This window comes from Pseudophryne corroboree, chromosome 4, assembly GCF_028390025.1.
Source record: "Pseudophryne corroboree isolate aPseCor3 chromosome 4, aPseCor3.hap2, whole genome shotgun sequence".
Taxonomy (NCBI): domain Eukaryota; kingdom Metazoa; phylum Chordata; class Amphibia; order Anura; family Myobatrachidae; genus Pseudophryne; species Pseudophryne corroboree.
Window position 1 is genome coordinate 819,099,522 of NC_086447.1, and position 11,643 is coordinate 819,111,164.

Genomic DNA, 11,643 nt, shown 5'->3' on the forward strand with positions numbered 1-11,643 from the left:
GGAAACATGATAGCGGGTAGTGGCTGTGGTCGTTTAGTAGTCGTGGAACCCGAAGCAGTCACAATTTTATTCAAAGATTGTGCTAAATCAGAGAGACACTTGCCCATACTGCTTGCCCACGGTGGTTCCTGAGAAGTCTGACCTGAATCAGAACGTGACTGAGACTGCCGCAAGTCAGCTATAGCATCGGCCATGTTTCTGGTCCACAAAGGCATTGACTGATCCGCAGAACCTCCCTGCTGTTCCGCAACCGGTGCCCCAGAACATGAAGTGCAGAGAGAACCTGGCTCCATGCCACCTTTTGAAAGTTTGGAGCCACACTGTGAACAGGCAAAATAAACAGCTGAGCCTGCTTTCCCTTTAGTAGATTTGTCCGGTTTACTGGCTATCCCCTGTTAAAATCCTACCAGTGGCCTATTAAGTAAACAATAAGTAAATAATAAGAAAAAGCACTAGCCTTATACAGAATTAAATCTAAAATAGAATTACCCTCTAGTTAGTGTGTTGTAATGATATGTACCACACCTATATAAATCACAGAGTGAGCAATAGAAGCACCCTGAGCCTAGATTAAACTAAGTCTAGCACCACCAAAAAGGAAACGGCTGTATAATAATAATACAGGGTCACTGCAATACTTGCCATTTGCTGCTCTCCGTCTGTACTAAACAGGGCGAGACGCTGAAATCCGTTACAAGCGTGTGCTGTGTGTTGCGCAGCATCCCCCGCTGTGTCCCTTCAGTCAGCGTGGAGAAATTGGCACCTGCGGCTCAATCCCGCCCCCACAGAATGAAGTAGGCGGGTAGCAAGACGCTGCTGAGTGGGAAGTGTAAGGCGGGAAGACGTCATCTCCCTCCTGCGTCACGCCGTGGCTACTGCCCCTTCAGGAAATGGACCTCTGCACCCTACAGTCCCTTCAGTAAAAGGACTTTTTTGTTCTACAACTGAGGGACGTGGCTCCAATGAAACAAGCGGCAGCAGCGCGACTGAGCCGCTCCGTTAGCTCTTACCAACAAAAGGTCCGCTGCCTCGTGAGGTGATGCACCGGACAGCGGGAAAAACATGAGCGTGAGATATGGATTTAGACACTTTAGATTCAAAATGGGTCGAAACGAACTGTTCAGTGTTCTTACAAGATAAAGACTTGAGTAAAAGCCCTGACCCTGTTGTTGGCTGGGAACCAGAATTACTCTGTTGTGTAAAAGCGTTGAAGTTGCCTGAATGAGTGTTTGACGTCTGGAGGGATCGCCTGGGAGAGGTGTGACCAAAAATTGGTGTGGGACTGGCTCCTCGATGTCCAAAATATATCCTTGGGATACAAGCCCTGTCACCCACCGATCTGGTTTTGACAGAAGTCATACCTCCATGAACTGAAGTAACCGAGCCCCCACCACCAAAGATCCCTCCGGAAGCCCTGAACCGTCATGCAGTAGGTTTGTCGGCAGGTTTGACGGCTGGTCGGCGAGTTGCCTTAGTTCCCCTAACTCGGAACGCACCTCTGCATGGAAATCTTGAAAAGGCTTGAAAGGACTGGAAACCTCCCCTGCCCTGAGTACGAAAGGACCGAAACCTTGTTGATTTAGGTTTCTGGGGAGCAACAGGAAGAAAAGGGCTCTTGCCCCCAGTGGTATTGGAAATAATTTTTGTGAGTTCCGAGCAAAGAGAAATTCCTCCTCAACTAACTAACCCCACTCCTGCTTATAGTCCCTGTACAGAGGGACTGAGTATATATGAAAACTAAAATCAAATATAAGAAACCTAACTAAAATCTATAGAGAAAAAAATCTGCGCCTGTATTCCTCAGGCACAAAACTAAAACTGAGGTAATTCTGTGACATACTGAGAATGGGAGGGGTTAGAGGGGGGAGGAATTAGTTTCTATAGGTTCTGTGCCATACTCCCTACCCACACACTCTAACCCATCAGTAAGTGTGCAGTGTCCCCCAGATGGATGAAAGAGAAAAACAGATGTTGTCCTGCCTGGGTTTTTATTCTCTCTTCAACACTCCATCCACTTATTCTCTTCTCTTCTACCCATCTAACTCTATCTCTGTTCCCTCTCGTCTATTTCTCTTATCATCACTTGTTATTACATAGAGTATCCAGTGCTTAAAGTGGTGCTAGAGAGGTGGTGGAACTCACCCCACCCTCCCGTGGAACTCACCCCCCACCCTAACCGGTTCCTATTAAATAAGGGGACTGCACACGCCTGTTGTGTGCCACAAAAGGGGTGTGGTCAAAAGGGATCATGGTCACGCTATAATATCCCCAATTTAAATGACCCCGCACAGTAGCACAATCTTATTCACATTACACCACATTGCGAGCAGGGCCTTCCTACCTCTATGTCTGTCTGTTTTTACCCAGTTTTGTTCCATTACTGTTGTTCTAATTGTAAAGCGCAACGGAATATGCTGTGCTATATAAGAAACTGTTAATAAATGAATAAGGGACATTACTATTATTTATGTTATGACACACAGTAGTGCCCCTTTTATACAATGCCCACATTAGTGCCCCTTATGCATAATGCCTACAGTAGTGCCACTAATACACATAATGGCCACAGCAGTAGTGCACCTTATACAATGCCCACAGTAGTGCCCCTTATGCAATGCTCACTGTAGTGGTAGTGCCCATTATGCAATGCCCACAGTTGTAGTGCCCCTTATGCAGAGACCATAGTAGTGGTGCCCCTTATCCCCCTAGGAGTGATGCCCCTTATGCAGTGCATCCTATGCAATGTCTCCCTTAGTAGTGCACCCAGTGATGATAATGCCCTCTGTAGTATTACACTATTAGTGCCCCCTGTAGTAGTGCCCCTTACACACACACAAAAACACAAAAGGAGCAGAAAGAAAGTAGACTCTTGTTGGGGAGCACTCAATTTCAGACGCACAAGTGTATATAATGAATATCTGTTAAGATCATAATAGTTTTTATTAATTTGCTGTTAATAATATGGAGTTCCAATTTTGCCAGTACGTGCGAATTAGTAAAAATAAATAAAATATAGTAAATAGCCTTGGCTATGATAAACACTCAGCCAGATTCCTAGTGCTATAATTGATGTGATTCCAGAGTGTACTCAATGAAGTGGTATCTTTATGTTGAAAAAGATTTTTGTATATTTTTTTATGACCGTCATTTACTCTGCAAAGACAACTTTAGAAAAAGGTTATTGCAGGGAGTTGAGTCATAGGTCATATATCCGAAGGAAAGTATCCCATTGATCTATGGTGCTTCCTGTTGACAAACAAGTGGATCTAGTATGCAGCCATAAGTTGCAGTACCTGGGTGTTCCAAGGTGGTCTCCCATCCAAGTACTGACCCGGCCCTCCACTGCTTGGCTTCCAAGATCAGATGGGATTGGGCATCTCCAGTGGGGTATGTCCGCAAATTGCTGCGCTTAGCCCTCTCGTCTGAATAGACAGTGGTAGCACACCTTAATAATTGTTAAGAAAGGTGAAAAAAATAAGATTTTACTCACCGGTAAATCTATTTCTCGTAGTCCGTAGTGGATGCTGGGGACTCCGTAAGGACCATGGGGAATAGACGGGCTCCGCAGGAGACTGGGCACTCTAAGAAAGAATTAGTACTACTGGTGTGCACTGGCTCCTCCCTCTATGCCCCTCCTCCAGACCTCAGTTAAGGAAACTGTGCCCGGAAGAGCTGACATTACAAGGAAAGGATTTTGGAATCCAGGGTAAGACTCATACCAGCCACACCAATCACACCGTATAACTCGTGATAACATACCCAGTTAACAGTATGAACAACAACAGAGCATCAAACAACAGATGCCAACATAACATAACCCTTTTATTAAGCAATAACTATATGCACGTATTGCAGAAAGTCCGCACTTGGGACGGGCGCCCAGCATCCACTACGGACTACGAGAAATAGATTTACCGGTGAGTAAAATCTTATTTTCTCTAACGTCCTAGTGGATGCTGGGGACTCTGTAGGGACCATGGGGATTATACCAAAGCTCCCAAACGGGCGGGAGAGTGCGGATGACTCTGCAGCACCGTATGGGCAAACACAAGGTCCTCCTCAGCCAGGGTATCAAACTTATAGAACTTTGCAAAGGTGTTTGAACCCGACCAAGTAGCTGCTCGGCAAAGTTGTAATGCCGAGACCCCTCGGGCAGCCGCCCAAGAAGAGCCCACTTTCCTTGTGGAATGGGCTTTCACTGATTTTGGATGCGGCAAACCAGCCGAAGAATGAGCCTGCTGAATCGTGCTACAGATCCAGCGAGCAATAGTCTGCTTTGAAGCAGGAGCACCCAGCTTGTTGGATGCATACAGGATAAACAGCGAGTCAGTTTTCCTGACTCCAGCCGTCCTGGCTACATCAATCTTCAAAGCCCTGACTACATCAAGCAACTTGGAGTCCTCCAAGTCACGAGTAGCCGCAGGCACCACAATAGGTTGGTTCAAATGAAAAGATGACACCACCTTCGGCAGAAATTGCGGACGAGTCCGTAATTCTGCCCTGTCCATATGGAAAACCAGATAGGGGCTTTTACATGACAAAGCCGCCAATTCTGACACACGCCTAGCCAAAGCTAAGGCCAATAGCATGACCACTTTCCACGTGAGATACTTTAGCTCCACGGTCTTAAGTGGCTCAAACCAGTGGGATTTCAGGAAACTCAACACCACGTTAAGATCCCAAGGTGCCACTGGTGGCACAAAAGGGGGCTGAATATGCAGCACTCCCTTTACAAACGTCTGAACTTCAGGAAGCGAAGCCAGTTCCTTTTGAAAGAAAATGGATAGGGCCGAAATCTGGACCTTTATGGACCCTAATTTTAGGCCCATAGTCACTCTTGACTGTAGGAAGTGCAGGAACGGGCCCAGCTGGAATTCCTCTGTAGGGGCCTTCCTGGCCTCACACCAAGCAACATATTTTCGCCATATACGGTGATAATGTTTTGCTGTCACGTCCTTCCTAGCCTTTATCAGCGTAGGAATAACTTCATCCGGAATGCCTTTCTCCGCTAGGATCCGGCGTTCAACCGCCATGCCGTCAAACGCAGCCACGGTAAGTCTTGGAACAGACAGGGCCCCTGTTGCAACAGATCCTGTCTGAGAGGCAGAGGCCATGGGTCCTCTGTGAGCATTTCTTGCAGTTCCGGGTACCAAGTCCTTCTTGGCCAATCCGGAACAATGAGTATTGGCCCTCATTCCGAGTTGATCGTTCGCAAGGCGATTTTAGCAGAGTTGCTCACGCTAAGCCGCCGCCTACTGGGAGTGTATCTTAGCATCTTAAAATTGCGAACGATGTATTCGCAATATTGCGATTACAAACTACTTAGCAGTTTCAGAGTAGCTCCACACTTACTCGGCATCTGCGATCAGTTCAGTGCTTGTCGTTCCTGGTTTGACGTCACAAACACACCCAGCGTTCGCCCAGACACTCCTCCGTTTCCCCGGCCACTCCTGCGTTTTTTCCGGAAACGGTAGCGTTTTTTCCCGCACGCCCATAAAACGGCCTGTTTCCGCCCAGTAACACCCATTTCCTGTCAATCACACTACGATCGCCGGAGCGATGAAAAAGCAGTGAGTAAAAATACTATCTCCATTGTAAAATTACTTGGCGCAGTCGCAGTGCGAATATTGCGCATGCGTACTAAGCGGAATTTCACTGCGATGCGATGAAAAATACCGAGCGAACGACTCGGAATGAGGGCCATTGTTCTCACTCCTCTTTTTCTTACGATTCTCAGCACCTTGGGTATGAGAGGAAGAGGAGGAAACACATAGACCGACTGGAACACCCACGGTGTTACTAGTGCGTCGACAGCTATCGCCTGAGGGTCTCTTGACCTGGCGCAATACCTTTGTAGCTTTTTGTTGAGGCGGGATGCCATCATGTCCACCTGTGGCAGTTCCCATCGATTTGTAATCTGTGTGAAGACTTCTTGATGAAGTCCCCACTTTCCCGGGTGGAGGTCGTGCCTGCTGAGGAAGTCTGCTTCCCAGTTGTCCACTCCCGGAATGAACACTGCTGACAGTGCTTGCACGCGATTCTCCGCCCAACGAAGAATCCTGGTGGCTTCCGCCATCGCTACCCTGCTTCTGTGAAAAAGCTTGGGATTCTCCTGATAGGAAAGTGCTGATTTCCAAAAGGTTACTTATGGCGTACCCCTTCCCGCCAACGGACAGGATGCGCTGGGAATCCTCCCCTAGGGTAGACAAAGCTCTGACACGCTTATCTAAGAAGGTAGCCCTGCCGTCACAGGATATGGCCTCCCTAAAGGATCCTGCGGATAGGAAGCAGGAAGGTATCCTGAAGTCTGTTTATACACATTCAGGTACCATACTGCGGCCGGCAATTGCGTCGGCCTGGATGTGTAGTGCTGTAGCAGCATGGACACATACACTGTCTGAGGAACTGGATACCTTGGACAAGGATACTATTTTACTGACCCTGGGGCATATAAAAGACGCTGTCCTATATATGAGGGATGCCCAGAGGGACATTTGCCTACTGGGCTCTAGAATAGAGTACTAGTTACTTATACGCAGTGCGACTGTCCCGCACGTTGCTGTGTGCATTAGTTAGTTCAACTTGATACCCATTACGCAATTTGCGTACAATCGCGGGGTCAGACGCTAATTGTACACGCAACGTGATTTGTGTAACAGGGTTTTTTTTATTTTAAGGGAGTTTCGCTGTTCACTCAGGAAATCTCCAGCAACTGATATTTACTGGGAGGGGTAGCATACTCCCACACGCTCTCAGTAAATAGAGGTTACACAGGGGCCCTAGGTTGGGTACGATCAGCGCTGCAGACAGTGTGTAGGTGTATTGGCCGACGTGGGCGAGAGTGAGTGAGAGCACTCGTTGGACTTTCACCGTTGCCTTATATTGAGTAATTTGGTTTTTGTAGGAATTCGCTGAGAAGGCAATACCTGCAAAGAATGGGGGCCAGTTGCTCAACCAGGGTTCAGGTTGATATTCCGCGACCCAAAGGGTCGGCAAGGTACATAATGTGTGAGAAATATGGATCACACGCAGAGATTATGTGCAATGAATGGGAGCATATGACTGTGGATGATAGGGAACCATTCCCTAGGGTAGGCAGTTTTAATCCTGAGGTGCTGCAAAATGTAAGGAGAAGGATATGTCTGATAAAATCCAGGAAACAAAGGATTAGACATTATGATTATTTACAGTTATGGCAACAGGAGGGTGAGATACAACAGGGATTAGCTCAAGCAGCTGGTTCCAACCCTAGCAGGAAACTAATAGCAACTGCACCACCACCACCGTACATTACAGGGGAGAAAATGGCTACAGAGAATGGCATACTGGTATACGATAAAAGTGCACTTAATAAATGTATTAATGATAAGAGTAAAGTATATAAATGTGTTAATGCTAATGCTAACCCGTGCAAGTTGTATCCCATCTTAAACTTCCCTCAGGACTGCGACCCAGAAGATGAGCCCAGCACGATATCAGCACTCTCTTTAGTAGCCACCATACAAGAAACTCAAGTGGGCACGGCCCAACCAGTAAGAGCAGTAGCAAAGGCCCCTAGTGGAGGGACAGGTGAGGTCGTGTCCACAGGTAAGTACGGTACTGTACATTATGCAGAAACCATTGCACCTCACATTGTAGAGTCAACACAAAATGATGTAATTGAACTGAATCCTGTCAGGGTGATTGCAGTCCCCAATGGGAAAACTGACGCAATGGGAATCACTCCCGTCAGGAACATTGCTATGCATTGCCCCTGGTCCCGGACAGAATTGAGAACAATTATGTCTGAATTTCCCGATCCCAGTAAAGATCTAGCCGCATGTCAAAAGTTTATTAAAGAACTAGGTAACGCCGCCGAACCCAATAACAAAGATTGGCGGACAGTGCTGAGGGCATGTTTGCCCTCCAATATTGAACCCGTGAAATTCATCGCTGACTGTAGATTAGACGAAGAGGTACCTCTCACTGATGAGTACAATCAGGAGAACGTAAAACAGATCAATCTGCAGTTAGGAGTATATTTCCCAACTGTTGTCAAATGGAACAAAATCTTCTCCATTAGACAAAAAGAAGGTGAAACTGCTTCTGACTATTTCCATCGAGCACTGCAGGAAATGGCTAGGTACACTGGGATCGAAGACATTAAGAATAATGTGCACCATAGGGAGGTAGCGGTGTCTGTATTAATGATGGGTTAAAGGAAGTGTTGAGAACCAGGGTACAAACCACTTAACCTAGCTGGAGAGGTATCTCGGTGGCTGCCTTGAGAGAGTCCGCTATTGAGCATGATCGGAACATCATTAGGCACAGGGAGTCACAGGGGGATAAGCTGATGACAGTAAGTATACAGGCCCTTACAACAAGGCCACATCAGCCTAAACCCCAGACCCCTGTTGGTAAGTCGTATGTGATAACATGTTTTAACTGTCAGAGAGGACATTACGCACGAAATTGTAAAGACCCACACAAGGTATATCGACCCCCTAGACCACAACATGACACACAGTATGACGCACGAAATTGGGATCAGGGACCGCAGAGGAGAAGTTATGAACCGTATGCAGGGGAAACAAAGAGGTACCCACTAAGGAGAGACTGGCAGGTCTCTGAAAATTCTCAGTTACCCCCCTCACATATTGTAGCTGCCAGCGTGCTGCGGGGAGGTCCCCACACACAATAGGGGTGGGGCCACACCTGTAGTCTGCAGCCAGTGAAATTAATTGCGAGCCTTGGAAGTGAACCTGAGGTCACAATTGATGTAGCTGGTAGATCACTACCTTTCCTTGTAGATACGGGGGCGGCCAAGTCAGTGTTAAATTCAACAGTGGGTATGAAGACCACGGCTAAAACAATTCCAGCAATGGGAGTAACAGGAGTAGTACAACACTACCTTTTAAGTAAACCAGCAGAGATTACAATAGGGCCTTTGCAGACCAAGCACTCTTTTCTGCTAGCTGCATCGGCTCAGACTAATCTACTTGGGAGAGATTTACTGTGTAAGATGGGGTGTGTCAAAAGAGTGGGGGGAGGGGTTACAGGCTAGTGCAGGATCTAAGGGGGATCAACAAAATAGTTGAGAGCCAATTCCCCGTACTGCCAAATCCAGCTGTCATCCTTATGCAAATCCCTCCTACTGCAAAATTTTTCACTGTTATTGACCTCTGCTCCACCTTCTTCTCGGTCCCTCTGCACCCTGACAGCCAATACTTGTTTGCATTTACATACAGAGGAGTACAGTACACCTGGACTCGCTTACCACAAGGTTTCATTGACAGCCCAAGTATTTTCTCACAGGCTTTGCATGACTGTTTACAATCCTTTCAACCTGAGAGCGGATCGGTATTAATACAGTATGTAGATGACTTACTGCTGTGTTCTGATTCACTCGAATCGTCCTTGAGAGATACGAAACAGCTTTTGTTTCATCTTTCTGATACGGGACACAAGGTTTCAAAGGACAAGTTGCAGTTATGCCAGACCAAGGTAAAATATTTGGGACATTGCTTAACAAAAAGACTGAGACACCTCACCGCTGATAGAATACAGGCGATTTGCGACATGACTCTGCCACAAACCCAGCAACAGATCCGCACTTTCCTAGGAATGTGTGGGTACTGCCGAAACTGGATCCCAGGGTTTTCCATGCTAGCCTTACCTTTGCAAGAGATGGTCTCGTCAAACAAACTAGATCGGATTTCGCACACAGACGAGTCCGAACTGGCATTTGAGAGACTCAAACAGTGCCTATCACAGGCACCAGCATTAGGTATGCCAGATTATGGGAAACCCTTTGAATTGTACGGTACGGAGAGTGCTGGGTGTGCGGCAGGTGTTTTGACCCAGAGACATGGTGATGCCAGCAGGCCGGTAGCTTACTACAGTGCACAATTGGACACCGTAGCACGGTCTCTCCCCACATGCTTGCGAAGTGTTGCAGCGATAGCATTGCTAGTGAGTAAAAGCGAAGATGTAGTGTTGGGACACAACCTGACCATCCATACACCTCATGCAGGGTCAGCCTTACTGAATTCTGCCCAAACCAGACACGTCTCATCTGCATGGTTTACAAGGTGGGAATTAGCACTAATGGCCCCTGTAAACATCACCATAGGGAGATGCAGCGCACTAAATCCTGCAACGTATCTCCCAGGTGTGCCTGGACAGGCACAAAGGGTGGGGGATGAGAGTGATGGTGAAGGAGGATTTAGTACAGACACTGACACACATGATTGTATGGAATATTTGAACCAAACTTTCACTGCAAGGCCCGACACCAGTGACAACCCACTGAAAGGCGTAGATTTTACTTTTTACACTGACGGTAGTTGCCACAGACAGACGGACTCGGGAGACTTGTGTACTGGATACGCAGTCGTAGATGACAAAGGTACCATAGAAGCGGAACCCCTGGGTCCACCACACTCAGCACAAGTTGCTGAGCTGGTCGCCCTAACCAGAGCGTGTGAATTGGCTAAGGGTAAGTCAGCCAATATCTACACGGATTCTAGGTATGCCTTTGGAGTAGTGCATGATTTCGTGGCCCTATGGCGCCTCAGAAATTTCATGACAGCAGCTGGCACACCCGTGGCGCATGCGACCCACATCAAAAGACTTCTAGCAGCGATACAGGAACCTGACAGAGTGGCTGTTATCAAGTGTAAAGCACACACGTTCATCCAAGACCCAGTGTCACTTGGTAACAGCCGGGCAGACAAAGCTGCTAAATCAGCAGCCAGCAGCCCCATACAGACAGACATCACACAACTGATGGTATTCAATACCGTCAACACACAGAAATTGAGTGAAATGCAAAATTTGTGTTCCCCACAGGAAAAGGCAGTCTGGAGGTCAAAAGGATATGGCCAGGAGTCCTCAGGACTCTGGACAGGGAAAGCCAGTGGCTCCCAGAGCATACCTTCCAAGTTTAGCTGAGGCGGCACATGGTCTGACTCATCTGGGCAAAGAAGGTATGTGCAAGTTGGTAAGAGCCTACTGGTGCGCGCCAGGATTCTCTTCTCATGCGGGTAAAAGAGCAATGACATGCCTTACCTGCTTGAGGAAGAATATTGGAAAATCAATACCAACAGAACCATCCCATATCCCGCCAACAGACGGCCCTTTTCAGGTAATACAAATTGATTTCATACAATTACCACCCTGTAGAAATTTAAAGTATGTGTTGGTTTGTATTGATGTGTTTTCAAATTGGGTAGAAACGTTCCCCGCTGCCACAAATACTGCTGTGTTTACTGCAAAGAAAATTGTGCAGGAATTTGTGTGCAGATATGGTATCCCTAGGATAATTGAAAGTGATAGGGGTACCCATTTTACAGGTGAAGTCTTTCAGGTAATGTGCAAATTAATGGGAATTAATAGTAAGCTGCATACTCCGTACCGCCCACAGGCGAGTGCGAAAGTGGAAAGAGTAAACAGCACTATTAAGAACAAGTTGAGCAAAGTGATGGCTGAAACTGGATTGTTGTGGCCAGAAGCTTTGCCACTTGTATTGTACAGCATCAGAACCACTCCCAGGCCCCCTCTTAACCTGTCACCCTTTTAGATTCTTTTTGGTCGACAACCCCATGTAATGATTGACCCCCAGGATGATTTGAAATGCAATAATGAAGTGACTGTAAAGTATTT

The 11,643-nt window shown here is 47.1% G+C and overlaps 1 pseudogene; it reads right to left on the reverse strand.

Annotated features, from left to right (window-relative positions):
• Positions 1-3,281: 3,281 nt before the first annotated feature.
• LOC134912740 (5S ribosomal RNA) lies at positions 3,282-3,401 on the reverse strand (annotated as a pseudogene).
• Positions 3,402-11,643: the final 8,242 nt, after the last annotated feature.